The sequence below is a fragment of the Schistocerca americana genome, chromosome 1 (assembly GCF_021461395.2).
Source record: "Schistocerca americana isolate TAMUIC-IGC-003095 chromosome 1, iqSchAmer2.1, whole genome shotgun sequence".
Classification (NCBI taxonomy): Eukaryota; Metazoa; Arthropoda; class Insecta; order Orthoptera; family Acrididae; genus Schistocerca; species Schistocerca americana.
This window is the reverse complement of record NC_060119.1, coordinates 902,829,331-902,843,278: the sequence shown is the minus strand read 5'-3', so window position 1 is coordinate 902,843,278 and position 13,948 is coordinate 902,829,331. Positions and strand designations below refer to the sequence as shown.

Sequence of the window (13,948 nt, the reverse complement as noted above, 5' to 3'; positions counted from 1 at the left end):
AAAGCGTAATATCATATGAGTGAAGGTACACATGGAAGAAGAGATAAATATAGAAACTGGATAAATCTGTTGTTCACTCAAATCTAGTATCAGACTCAAGAAGTGCTTCACACGAAGCTTGGAAATTCAACCAAGGTTACCATAGAAGTTGAGGAAGGTTGTAATTTACCCACCGTGGACCAGAAGTTGGACTCACTGATAATGTTACTCAGGAACAAAAAGTTTTGTGACAGTATACTAAAACTTTGAACAGTTGGTTAGACAACCCAACAACAGTGGAAATATATTAAATCTCATGCAAACAAACAGGCCAAAACTTTTGGATTCAGTGAATGCAGAGATAGGAATCAGTAATCACAAGGCTGTTACAGCTTCACTGATGATTTCTGTCAAACAAAACTTTAAAAGAGTTAGGAAGATACTCCCATTTACCAAGAGCTACCAGATATGGATTAAAACTAAAGTGAGTAATAAAGTGTTACACATCATTTAGGCAAATGACATTTTTACACTCCTTGTGTAGTACAAGGAAAGATGATCATGGCAGAATAATATTAAGGAGGGAGTAAGTCACAGAACATATACTGTGTGCAAGTGTTTGTTTTTGTATGTGCACACATTAAATGGGAGGTGTGGAATACAAGAAAATGGCAAGAGGTGAGGATAAATAAATGGCTTCACTTACTGTGGGCTGGGCCTTTTACATTTTGGCATTGTAGATTGGTGGTGGCTTGACCATCAAAGGCCAATCACTCTACAAGAATGAAAACAAAAGACAAGATGATTTTGTGACAAATGAAATATATTGTAATCTGGATTTGTCATGTTGAGCCTTTGAGGTGTATACTGTATGTAAAGTTATGTTCTACTCAAATTCATGAGTCATGCAAATGATCTGTACACCCATAAAAGGAAACATATGTTTGCAAAAGGAAAGTAGTGGACATACTTTCTCATTGTGTGAGTAGAAGTTATTTTCTTTTGCTCCAGTAAGATTCTGCAGAACGTGAAGAAGTCAAGCCTTTCCTCGGCTACACATGGGATTTCAGAGGCACTGACTGGCAGGACTTGTACTTCAAGAGAATCAACTACAGCAACCAGATTAAGAGAAAAAGGGAAATACATCACATTTCAGGTAGATAACTTAGGTACCAGCCCAATAGTAAGTGGACAATAACGGAGTTGTATAAAACATTCTTAGAATGCTTGCCACATCAATTCAGGGTAAAATCTCGAGCTTTTGACACATGTATCCATTGCATTTGTCAGGACAACTGACTATCAAAACTTCTGAAGTGGTGGCCCTATATAGCCCAAAGATGGCTTCTGATTAGTCAGTAATAAAGTCATTCTGTTGTGACTGGTGTCAGCTTCTGCACTGGTGGTGCCATCACTCCTACTAGAGTGTAAACATTGTGACAAATATACAACTATTTCTGTCTCTTCTCTACATCAAGAGCTTACTTACTTGCACCGCTGAGATTATATCCAATGCCACAGTTGAAGATTTTCTCACTCATTCTTGATTCTACAGCCTCTTTAATTACAGAATCCCAGTATGTAGGAGCTTGGGACAAAACTTTTGTTTCAGCAAACAGTATTTTATGTTTGTTTTTGAACCAGTGTCCAGCAACTACAGAGTTTTCCAGTTCCCGATTTTTAATATGTTGTTGACATTCTGCATAGAGGTTGAAAACAGTGCAGATGGACTGGCTGATGTAATTGCTACCACACTCACATGTGATGTTATAAATCCCAGGGATCGTGAGGCCAAGACCCTTAACAGGGTGTAGCATCTCCTTTATCTTCTTAGAAGGACAGAAAATATATCTGACATCTCATGTTCTCAGGACTCTGCCCATTTTGCTGGATGTAGCACCACAGAAGGAAAGGAATGCAATCAGAGGCTGATCACATGAATGTTAAACATTTTCAAATTTCTTTTACTTGGAGAATGCAGATGTCATATTGCCTGTCCCACAGCTATTCTTTCTGAACACATACTTCAGAAGGTTAATTTCAGAATCCAAGTGATCCTCATCAGAAACAGTTTTTTCTCTGTGTACCAGTGTATTTAGTACCAGTGTATTTAAAGCTGCTCTCTTCTGGCTGTATGGTGAAAACTCTGGGCATTAAGATATAAATCACATGCATCAGCCTGTGGTACACTGAGCGGCTGAGAAACCATTCATCTTTCATTGTAGCAAAACATCTAAAAATGACAGTCTTCTCTCTTTCTCTGACTCAATTGTGAACTGGATATTTGGGTGTATACTGTTCATATTTTCAGAGTTTCTATGCTGTGTGGCTAGACCATAAATATATCGTCACCGTAATGATAAAATGAAGATAGATGAAGGGGAGGCAAATTTAATGCACATTCCTCAAAATGTTCCATAAAAAATTTTGTTATTGCTGGAGACAACAGCTATGAGTTCTCCATTGTCTCCAGCAAAATCCAGCTTTTTTGTAGAACATTTTGAGGAAAGTGCATTAAATTTCAATATCCTTTGTCCATCTTCATTTTATCATTATGTTGATGATGTGTTTGTGGTCTGGCCACATGATGTAGAAATCCTGGAGCACTACGATGAACATATGAACAGTATGCACCCAAACATACAGTTGTCCATTAAGACAGAAAAAGAGAGAAGACTGCCATTTTTTGATGTTTTCGTACAACAATAGTCGGATAGATTTCTCAACCACTCAGTGTGCCCCACTCCAATGCACACTGATTTATATCTTAATGCTCAGAGTACAGTTCAGAAGAGAGTAGCTTTAAATACACTGGTACACAGAGCAAAAACTGTTTCTGATGAGGATCACTTGGATTCTGAAATTAACCATCTGTAGTGAATGTTCTGAAAGAATAGCTATGGGACAGGCAAATGACATCTGCATTCTACAAGAAAAGGAAATTTGGAAATGTTTAACATTCACGTGATCAGCCTGTAATTGCATTCCTTTCCTTCTGTGGCACTACATCCAGCAAAATAGGCAGAGTCCTGAGAACATGTGGTGTCACATCTGTTTTTCATCCTGCTAAGAAGATAAAGGAGATGCTACGTCCTGTTAAGAACATTTTTGGCCTAAGGATCCCTGGGATTTACATCATCCCTTGTGAGTGCTGTAGCAATTGATCAGTCCACCTGCACTGTTTCCAAGCACTGTGCAAACATCAATGACACACCAAAAATCAAGAACTGAAGAAATTTGCAGTTGCTGAACACAACTTCACACACAAACATAAAATACTGTTTGATTGTCCCAGGTTCCTACATATTGGGATTCTGCAATTAAAGAGGCTGTAGAAATAAGAATGTGTGAGAAAATCTTCAATTGTGGCAGTGGATATAACCCTAGCAGTACATGGAAGTGAGATCTTGATGCAAGGAGGACACAGAGCTATTTGTCACAATGTTTATACTATGGCAGGAGTGATAGCACCACCAGCGCAGATTTTGACAACATCTGCAACAGATTGATGTTATTACCAGCCAATCAGGAGCCGTCTTTGGGATGTATAAGGTCACCACAGCATCATTTTTGACAGTCAGTTGCTCCTGACAAAGACAATGCATGTAATAATCAAAAGCTCAAGGTTTTACCTTGAACTGAAGGAGCAAGAAATCTGAGAATGTTTTATACAACAGTGCTGTAATGAAAGACTACATTCTCAAATAACAAAGTAGTCATGCATTCCCTGTAATGTTGGAAAGATTCAACTACGGTATTCTCCTGGTACTCAAAGGAAGTATAAAGAGTGAGTGCCAGCATACTGGGTCAGAGTGAAACCATGAGGTAGCTACCTTTCTATTTACATGACAGCCAGGTAGCTCCTTAAACTGATCATTGCAGCACTTACTGAGTTTGATAGTGTCATAGACTATTTATGTTTAGTACATCATGCACATGATACATCATATCTCTTATTAATATCATATTACATTCAAAATCACTCAGAAGTGTTCCTTTAAAATCTGTAATCCAATTTAGAAATTCACAATCTTGCTTGACAGAATTTTTAATGAACAATATATTTCTGTCCTTTTTACCAGTGGTTCCTTATGTTATGTTTCTAAGATTTTTTTCCTTGAAGTATCAGTAACCAATCAAGCTTCTTAATTTTTGTTTTACTTTTATCAATTTTGTTTTCTTCTGTTTAACAGTAAATGTCCTGCTACACAAATTCTATGTTACTAATACAGGCAAAACTTACAATGATTAGCCAGAACACTATGGCGACTGACCTACTGTCGATACAAACCCATCAACATGACAGCAGCATCCGCTGGTGAGGAATGTCTGCTTGTCAGACATACACATGATGGGTGTAGTATCATTGAGCATGCTGTCGAGTGCAGAATGGGTAAGGTGCATGTTCCACCTGAGTTTGACCAAGGGCAGATTGTGATGGCCCAGAGGCTCAGCACAAGTATTTCGATAGCTACATGACTTGCATGTTCAAGGAGTGCTGTGGTGGGTGTATCAAAACATGGCAAAAGCAAGGTGAAACCACGTCCAGACATTGTGGTGTTCGATGGAAACTCCTCATTACTGATGTCGGATATTGTAGGCTGGGCAAACTGGTGAAACAGAACACACAGTGCACAGAACACTCCACAGTATCACTAACACACAAAATTTAATGTGAGCATGGTGATCAGTTACACGAAATATTGCCAGAGAGAAATGCATCCACATGACTAGATATTAATGAAAGATTACTTGGAAAGTTGTGCATGAAGTGGGCCAGAGAAAGTAATCAGCCCAGTGTGTCCAGTGACATAGATGACCTCCACCTCTCAGCCAATATCTGTGCCAGTGCATTACTCAGCTGTGGAGCACTGCTGTAAAGTATTGATAACTTGCTATCAAAAGACCAGTGACATGGTAGTAATCTTTTGGAAAAAAAATGTTGGAAATGCTCCTGTTCAGGCAAGATTGATGTAAAAGATCAAATAACACATTTATTTTATTTTACAAAAGTGTGTAAATAAATTTACATTTATTGTGGGTCCAAAATATTTTTTATAAAGTTACATATTTCCTGGAAGAACACATGGAGGAGATTTACAAAAGAGGCAGTCTAGATAGAACATTTTAATTTTTCATAATCATATTCCAGCAGCACTTATAGTCTTGTTTTCTCCATAACCAAACAATAGAAAAATTTAAGATAAGTAAGGCCAAAGGGTTGATAACACCCAGGATTAAAATATCTTGTGCAAGGAAGGGAGAGCTCTTCATAATTTGGAGGACAAGCTGTACCCAAGAGTTGTACAGACACTCCCTTTTATATTACAAAAATTAAATATCTGCATTATATTCAAAAAATAAAATACTGCAAGAATAAAACCAAAACAATTTAGAACATTATTAATCAAAAAGAAACAAAAATTTATGATTCAAATGAAATTGAGCCCCCAGAAAATAGCTATGGCAGAAATAATGACACATTCGAATCATTAACCACCTAATCCAATGATTATTTTCTCCCTTCAGCAGCAAATATGGCACCCACCAATAGATAATCAAATACAGATGAATTAAATTTACTTTTGCAGACACTGCATGTATCACAAATAGACATTAGCTTCAAAAATAAAACTTCTAAAGAGACCGCAAAATACATAAGGTCACTAAAAAATAATAATTTTGCTGGTTATGATGGAGTTCCTAGTAGAACATTACATTTTGGGAGCATTACTCTTCAGGTAAATTTGTCCAATGACTCACGCAGGGCATATTTATTAATATGCTGTAGTAACATGCATCTGCAAAACTATAGATGTACAAACCACTGTTTAAGGTGGCACAGCAGAAGAACACTTAGCTTATTGGCTGATAAAAGGAGAACTGGCATAGTCAGTAGCACAGTGCCATATTCTATTTGCATGTTGCGTAAATTTACTGTTTTGTTTATTCATTTTCTTACTCATACAAGAACTTTATTCTCACTTTTATTTCATGTTTATGCAACTTTCAGCTAATTATTCCACCTTATTATGCAAATCAGTAGTTTCAAGAACATTCTACTAACTGGTCAACATGGCAGTATTTATGGAATTGAACCTTAATGTTTTCGCACACCAAGAGAACACACTTATAAACAAAACACCAAAATTATGATAGTAATAAAGCATTCAAAATAATTCAGCTATAATTAAAACATTAATTGAAAATATTGTTAAGATATGTAACATAATATAGTTTCAAATAAAATTATGTTAGTGAAAAATAATGTCCAAAAGCATGGAAATGAATCAAACTTGAATCACAATAATCTCGAAGTGTCACACTCTCAAAGAAACCATGAACCTAATATTGTATGCAAAAACAGATTCAGTGTGTAGCAGAAAAAACAAACATACTATGAAGTGATGCAAATATTCAACCAAAAGTTTCAAAACTGAAAACAACAAACAACAGTCAACATGTAAAACAAGATACTAGCATTATTTATCTGATTGCTGATAGTCTTGGGAAAGGATTGGCAGAAATTATGAATGAAAAAATAATAAATCAAAGTGTTGTTGGATTCGTGAAACCAGGTGCTCCACTATAAGTTACTCGATACACTGACAGATGCATCAACCAAGGAAGTTGTAACTTTTGCATTATTATAGCTGGAGCAAATGATGTCTACAAAAACGAGGCAAAGTTTGCCTTGAGATTTTTAAGGGAAGCATTGGTAAAGGTTACAGACTTCAAAGTGTTCATAACAAGCATACTTATGAGACATGATCCCATGAAAACATAGTGTGTGAAAGCAGAAATTGAAGCAACTAACCAAAAGATCAAAAAAATTTGTAAGTTTTTCAGCCATGCCACATATATTAATACAGACAGCCAAAAAAGGTAATACTTCACTACCCATGGAATGCATAGAAACATGAAATGCAAAGAAGCACTATGTGATGTAATACTGAAACAATTAAATCAAAATCAGCCTGGCTTAATGTGACCTACAATTATAGCAGCAGCAACGGAATTGTCAGCTTCAACTGAAGAACCAGATACTCCAATGATTTACGACAAAGCTGAAGAAACAAGAAGAGGATCTCCAACAAGTTTAGCTACAGTGCCCAACTTAAAACTTCAAAAATCACATGTGAAACGCCAACTCACTATGAATCAACCTGCACCACCTGTAAAAGGAAAGAACCACAACATTTTTTATGGTAAGTGGTTCTAGAGAAATGTTACATCAATCGTGTAAAACATCATTCTGAAAAGAAAACTTCAACAGTAAAAGTGAAGGGGGCTATTCAAGGGAAGATATGTTGGGAACTATAAGTAAGTGTAAGTCTTCATTCCTAATGCACTGGAACATAAACAGCCTAAATGCAACATATCCTCATGATAAAACAACAAAAATTGATGAGCTGCAAATTATTTGTTAAAAGAAATATCAAAGTCGTTTTCCTAAATGAACACTGGCTCATGAAAAATTCAATCACAGTTTTAAATAAGTTAGAAAACTTTAGTATAACTAGTTGTTTTTGTAGGCAAAACAGTACTTGTGGAGGCTGTATATTGATTAACAATTCAGTGGAATATAAAGAAAGAGACGATTTTAAATGCTTGTATTTGAAAGTTGATGTGTAGAGCTAGAACAACAAGATATCATAATCATCTCTATATACAGAATTCCAGGTAGCTTGTATTTGAAAGTTGATGTGCAGAGCTAGAACAACAGGATATCATAATCATCTCTATATACAGAATTCCAGGTAGTGATGTAAATACATTATTCTTAGATAAATTCCAGTGTCTCCTACAAAAACTCACTAAAGAAAATAGGAAAAAAATGTAATTGCTGCTGATTTTAACATAGATACAGCAAGCAAAACAAGCATGTTAACTAAGTTTATTGATGCAATTCAAGAATTTGGCTATAGACTAAATTTCACTGACTTCACCAGAGTAAATGAGTAAACAGCAACATGCAGACAATATTTTAACAAATTATACATTTGAGGACACTGTCAAATTCTCTTTAAACCTAGGGATCTCCAATCACTCTGGTCTGCTTATAGAATTAAACTTACAAAAAAAAAAAAAAAAAAAAAAAAAAAAAAAAAAAAAAAAAAAAAAAAAAAAAAAGGGAGGAGATGCTACATGAAAAGACAGTTCAGCGAAGAAAACATAAACTTGTTCTGTTAGAGATTAAATGAGGTAGACTGATCATTACAACAAGAAAACTAATGTTCAGAAAATTCTGATAAGTTTTTAAACTGCTTTTTACATGTCTTCAATGAAACATTTCCACACATAGCCTGCCCAAGAAGGATAACAAATAAACTAAAGTGGATTACCACTGGCATAAAAATATCTAGTAACAGAAAGAGAGAACTACATGATGAGCTGAAATCAAATAAGAGTCCTGAGTTCATAAACTATGTTAAAGTGTATAAAAAACTATTTAAGAAGGTTGCAAAAGCAGCAAAGGAAATTGCAAACACCAAAGTCATTAAAAAACACACAAATAAATCCAAGGCAGTATGGACAATATTCAAGTATGAACTTGGACTCAAACCTAGCAACCAGGAAATCTCTAAAATAAAGGTACAAGACAAAATAATTGTACATCCTGCTCAGATATCAGAAAATTTTAATAAATCCTTCATAAATGTAGCAAAATCTGATGTTGATGTAGACTCTTATCTAGATCATGTTTATTTGTTTGGCTCAAGGCAGAGCAAGAAAGAGAGTCTAATTAAATTTAACAAAGTAACAGTAAAAGATGTAGAAAAATCTATACTAAACCTAAAAAATAAAAATTCTGTGGGCTGGGATGAAATACCTGCCAAAGTCATTATGGCAGCTACAAATATAATGGCACACCCACTACACAAGATAATTAATCAATAACTTGAAGAAGGATACTTTCCAGAATTTCTAAACTATGCAGAAGTCAAACCAGTATTTCAGAAAGGCTCCAAAGATGATATGGGAAATTACCATCCAATATCCCTTCTTCCTGTGTTTTCTAAGATATTTGAAATTCAAATTCAAAATTTCTGCTACAAATAAAATACAATGTAATCTCAAAAAATCAGTTTGTATTCCAGAAAGGCAAAAGTACAATTCATGCAATCAATGAATTTGTAACTAAAGTTAGTTCCACTTTGTACAAGTCACAAAAAGCTGCAGGAATCTTCTGTGACTTATCCAAAGCATTCAACTGCGTGAATAACTCCTTACTATCACATAAAATGAAAAAATATGGAATTATGGGTAGTGTCTTACAGTGGTGTAAGTCACATGGAGAGAAAGCAAAGGGTTGTCATAACATCAAGCAAAGGGAAATACTCCTTGAAGTGGAGAACAATCTCACAGGAAGTAACACAACACTCAATTCTGGGCCCAATCCTCTTTCTTTTTTATGTAAATGACTTACCCATAAACACACATTATCATTCAGTTTTATTTGCTGATGACACATCAGTACTGCTAGAAAATAAAAACGCAGAAGAAATTCCTAAAAATGTCATAGAAACTCTAGAAAACCTAGATGTTTGGTTCCATCTAAATAGCCTAAAGCTAAATATTTCAAAACACAGCTGATCCAGTTTAAGACAAAACAGTCTCAAATAAATGATATTCACATCATGCACAGAAGCCAGGAGCTAAATGAAGCAGAGCATGTTAAGTTCTTAGGAATGCAATTGGACAGAAACCTATCATTGTCCTCACACACAGATTATCTAAAAAATAAACAAAACAGCCTGGCATTTGCTATGACAATCTTAGCCAATGTCACTTGTATAGACACAAAAAAGTAGTATACCATAGTTACTTTGAGTCAGTTGTGAGATACGGTATTGTCTTCTGGGGGGATGCTAGCAACATGACAAAAATATTAACTTTGCAGAAAAAAATGATCAGAAACATATGCAGTGCAAAGCCAAAAGAATCTTGTCAGCCATTATCAAGAGACCTTAAGATACTAAGTGTTCCCTCATTGTATCTGTATGAAATAATTATTTTCACAATTAACAACCCTAAACTCTTCTTGCCAAGTAATTTCCAGCATAGTTAAGAAACTAGAAACAAATAAAGCTTCATGCTGCCTACACACAGGCTTAATCTTTTTGCACAGACTCCAAAATATATGGGAATGAAAGTATACAATAAACTGAAAGACACAAATTTTAGAAAGGTCCAAACTGAGGCAGTAAAAAGAGAATTGTGTAGCACCCTGGTGGAGAAATGTTATTACTCTGATGATGAATTTTTTGATGATCTGACCATCTGAGCAGGATAAAAACAATAATAATAAATAATATTCAGATTTTATTGTGATTATATAAAAATATTGTATTCCATGTATAATTTATCATAGTTATAAGCTGACAAGTCTCCTGTACATAAAATCAATGATTTAACTTGTACGTTATGAGACAATAAAATTCTGATTGTGATTCTGATTGTAATATATTCCAAATTGTGATTCCAGCAACTCCCATAATATACAGTACTTGAAGATATGTGTAAATTTTGCAGGACTATTACTTTTAATTGTAAATTAATCAATATTATGTCTCCAACAATATAAAATTAAAACACAGTTATTATTGAAACTATTTAAGGAGATGTGGTGTGGGTCTAATTAAGTGGGATCAGTTCTGAAGTTTATTTGTAAGTTGTTTGGTTGTGCCAGTAAGTACAATGTTTGTCAATATTGATGCAATTTTTTAGTTTTTTTAATATCGTTAAAGTTAGAATTGAACACATCAAGTATGTTATTTTGTAGTCAAAAGGCTACCTTCATGTTTTGACATGCAAGTATTTTTCCAGTTATAAAAATTTCATCACCTGTGAAGTGCAGAAATTTAGTTAAAACCTGCAGATAATGGAGTAAAGTCAAAGTTGCATTCTGTATAACATAATTGTTACAACATTTAATTACAGACTTGTTTCACTCTGCTCAGCATTTTTGTGAAAATAGCTTTGCCAATCCTATCGGATTGCTTCCAGATTGAATTATTCACTCTACAGTGGAGTATACACTGCTTTGAAACATCCTGGCAAATTAAAACTGTGTGCTGGGTCTGGACTCAATAGCAGGTTGTGAACAGTACACAGACACCTCAGTCAGTAATAGCATTGCCCTCAAACACAATGTCTCAGATTTGAGTACACCATGTGTTGTGCCCATATGATAATGATGAACACAGTGTGGCTACATTTGTTCTCCTCAGAGTCTTGATGCACAGACAGTTCATTGTGATGCCATATGTAGAACCAGGACTTATTTGAAAAGATGAATCAGTACCATTCCAACTTCTAATGTTGTTGTTGGGCAAACCACTGTCAGCACAACTCTCTCTACTGTTGTGTCAAGGGAAACCATAACAATGGTTGATTGCTATACATTTGCACTTCAGACATTGCTGCATTGTCCATACTGATATTTGTCTTGCTGTAAACAAGCCCTTTGTGGCATTGAATATGGCCCTCTGAACGCATCGAGTCTATATTTGTATGGATGTCATGAAATCTGGACCAACATGAGCAGCAACGTCACTAGAACAATAAACTGCAGTCTTGTTAGGTCATGATGCTGCTGCTGTCAACTTTTGACATGTGGTGGTAGGCTTTTCTCTGTGTCACATATCGAGAAATCACGTGCCCATATGAAAGCAAGATTTGTTCGCCAAACTCTATTTCGCATTAATTTTGAATTGTCATATGACTTCAGTATAGGGCTGTTGGTTTACACTTCACACAAATAACAAAACTTAAGTGTTACACATTTTTGTATCATTTTTATGGGTTTGTTCACTTGTAATAACAATGATAAACAACTGACACTGCTATGGGAGCAAAAAGGAATCTGTGAAATGAAGAACAGTTACTTTCACAGTAAAATTCTACTCAAGTCTCAGTATAGTTCTGATTCTAGAAAATGGCACTTTATATGTTAAAAATAGCAAATGGAAGTTTAATGAAGGAATAACATCACACAGCAATTTTTTTACTGTTTATGAGACAAGAAATAGGTGAAAGTAGTAGTTTGGGAGAATGATGTCAGTCAATCCATTGATCGTACGCACATATTGAGCTGAGTTAATCTGCAGATAAGAGTCGTACATGACAGCTTGAGCCACTTCCTCTGTTTTATTCAGATTTACAAACCATTATGTTTATTATAAATCAGTTACAATAAGGAAGCTATAAGGAGAGCAATGTACCCCTCAACACTTTTCAGACTATCAACCTCTAGACAGCCCAAAAACAAAATATAGTACATATTTGTAATCCATTTTTAAAAGATAGCATTCACATTTTGTCTGTTGCTGTCTGTTTCTGAAATTTAAAAAAATTACTCGGGAAAAGTAAGGTTATTCCAAATGTGAAAAAAAAATGTCCCAGGGTTCCTAAGAAAAAAATATTTGATAGAAATTTAAAAGCACTGCACTCAAGAAAATTTTGTCAGCACCGTATTTAATAGTCCGTCTGTTACATCATTACTCTGCTACACATCTATAGTCAGTAAGAGAAATCAAAGTAAGCAGACACATTATCAGAACCCAACTGCAAGTTAAATACATTTTAAAATAGAAGCTACTGAAAGCTAACACAAATTTCCATTTTCAAAACAGGTAAAATAGTTAAGACATTAAAAAAACTCAGTTCATTTGCAAGTATTAAATATTACTCTGTTTCAAGGTACAAGACGGTGCACAACTGAAGAAGCCTAGCTTAACCTTCAACTGGTATCATGCAGTAATGTAATGTACCTAGTATGAAAGTGTCTGCCACAATCCAAAAGCTTACTATTTATTTATACAATATTGTCTTAAATTATTAGTTGTTTATTGACCTCAACTAGATACAACATATATTTTCAAACATATTAAAGTGAAATGACATAGTAAAATACTAGTAATGAAGAAAATACTGAACATACACAAGTGAGGTTCCAAAAGAATGGACTTACCTGTGTGTCTACAAATAAAATTTCTAATTACTGATCCTATGCTACACCAGCCTTCCTTAAATGATCAAGTAACAGAAACAAAATTGCTGGAAAATTCCTAGGAAAAATTTTCATTTTGATGTTAACTTCTCAATTTTTTAGAGACCACAGTACAGGCAGTATGTAAGTGCAGGGTCCTTGTGTCTGTCACGCACACAGTCTTTAACCCATACTTCTCTGGTTTTCTTGACAGGTACATCCAATATCAGCAGACTGCAGAAGGCCACAACCATTTCATCAATATACATAGTACAGCTTGGAGGGTAACATTACTGACAGTTCACAATAAATCTGTTAAAAATGTTTGAATTTACAGCAGTTCCCTCTTCTTTTTTCCTTTCTCCCCTGTCATCTCTGGGGTTTCAAATAGAAGCATTGTTGACATGGACAAACACCTTTTATTATAGTACTGTGAAAAATATCATCTCCAGTTCCACCCAATGAAAAAAATTAACTGTAGATTTATTGTCAGACTTGGAGATTGCTGCAAATACAAGTATGCCTATAAAAGCTTTCAGTTCAAGAGCATCATCATCACATACAAATGATATGTTCCTCTGAGAGTAATTCTATTTTTCTTATTTTATTCTCCAATCACTGTGGAATCTCACTCAAAATTATATGAGTGGAAAGCAGACCCAACACTTGTTCACCATCTGGATTCCTACCCAAAGCGTTAGACCTAATTAACAGGTGAGGAATCACCACCTCTATGTCATGTTGTATTGTTGTAAATTAGTTTGTGATTGTGCTTTTCGCTGTTTGAAGCAGTTTTCCCTACCATAAAATTGGGGATCACAGGGATACAACTGTTTTTTACTCAGATATTCATCACCTGTTTGTATCATTGTCACAAATCCTCCATTCCATCATCATCACCATCATCCCTTCCTGTTTTGAATTTGTATCATCATCATTTTCTATCCTCTAATCTGGATCAGTACCACTGTTGAC

The 13,948-nt window shown here is 35.0% G+C and overlaps 1 protein-coding gene across 1 annotated transcript in view; it reads right to left on the bottom strand.

Moving 5' to 3' along the window:
• Window positions 1-13,948, bottom strand: part of LOC124547545 (esterase E4-like) — a 244,047-nt gene that overhangs the window by 165,691 nt on the left and 64,408 nt on the right. The gene's annotated exons all lie outside the window — the stretch shown is intronic.